Raw genomic sequence first — 1,556 nt, forward strand, 5'->3', positions numbered from 1 at the left:
TAAAACATTTTATCTATTCCTGCATTAATCTGACCTCCTAGGCAATCGCCGATATAGATTCCACCAGAAACGCTCAAAATTAGATTACCTAGTGGCCTAGCAATAAAAAGTGGATCGAACTTCTAGCAATGGGTTCAACGTCAGGCTATTGTCATTCGACGTTACCAAGAATTTTGATAGAGTATGGCACCGTGGTCTGTTAAAAAAAAACTCCATGCGTACAATCTTTGTGGATTTCTGTTAAAAGTAATCAAGAATTTTCTTTTTGACTGTTCACTGTGGGTCGTCCTCGAAGGGTCTATTTCTAACGAATTTTCAGTGAAAGCACAGATTTCTCACGGTAGCGTCTTTGCACCTACACTTTTCCTCATTTACATAAACGAAATGGGAGACAACCCTGCAAGCCCTCTGCTCTGCTGACGATATCGCGACACAGTAAGCCGTATCAAAACACGAAGACCCAGTACAAGCCTTCATTTCACTACAGGTGGGTCTCTTTAAAATTGAAAAGTGGTTTGATGCATGGATAATTCACTTCAATGCATCGAAAACAAAGGGGCTTCTTATTACGCAATCAAACGTGCCACGTCAACATCCCAGCTTCATCTTCAAAAACGAAACTATTAAGAGAGTCGACGAGTTTCTTCCACTGGGGATTTATTCCTCTGCTCATCCCTCTCGGATTAGCCACCTTGATAGGGTGGGAACCTCCTGCACAGTAAAGCTGGGCGTTGCTCAGCGCTTCAAAAACCTTCTTCCATCCAGCTGAATAATCCTATTATAAGAGTCCTGCATTTGACAAACAACTGAATATGGATGCCCTATGCTACCACTCCAAAAAACCTCTTGGTTTTTTGAAACTCTCCAGAATAGGTCTTGCTTTACCTCTACACTTGGTTCGCTTCACTACCTAAATGAAAGGTTTATCGTTGCGTTGATGACAATTTATATAAGTGAAAGAATTCACCTCCCCCAGACAAGCTCTCTCGTATTATGCACATTTGCCCCCTCCTTTGTCCAACCATCAAGGCAGACACGAAGGCTAATATCTCGGTCAAAATATCTATAGGACATGCCCATAGCCAAGTTGTTGAGGAATAGCTTCATGTACCGTTGGTAAATTTGTCAAAAGGAGGTAAATTAATAGCGGCAAGTCAGAAACTTTTATGCACCTGGCGCGGTAAATAAAAAAAAATGTATTCAATATTATCTCAAACACAAGTGGGCTTGTTTTGACCCCAGCACTTCATACTGCTAACAAACGATATCATGATGTTTCTACAATACAGGCTTACTTAAGCGTTTTTTCGTTCCACAGTACACCACTTTTTAGATGAAAGCAGGAAGGGAGGGAGGGGGTGGTATTTAGACGGATGAAACTCAACACAAAAACCCTTTTTTTCTTTTCCCAATGTTTCGCTATGTTAAATTGAATGAAAAGGTACAGATAAAAAAGTCATGCAAATAAAACCAAAAGCTTATCCTTATTTTGGCAGAAAGATAACATTTTCAGCAACAGTTGTAATATAGTTCAATTTGGGCAGCCTCACAAGGAA

Source organism: Artemia franciscana, chromosome 3 (assembly GCF_032884065.1).
Source record: "Artemia franciscana chromosome 3, ASM3288406v1, whole genome shotgun sequence".
Taxonomy (NCBI): domain Eukaryota; kingdom Metazoa; phylum Arthropoda; class Branchiopoda; order Anostraca; family Artemiidae; genus Artemia; species Artemia franciscana.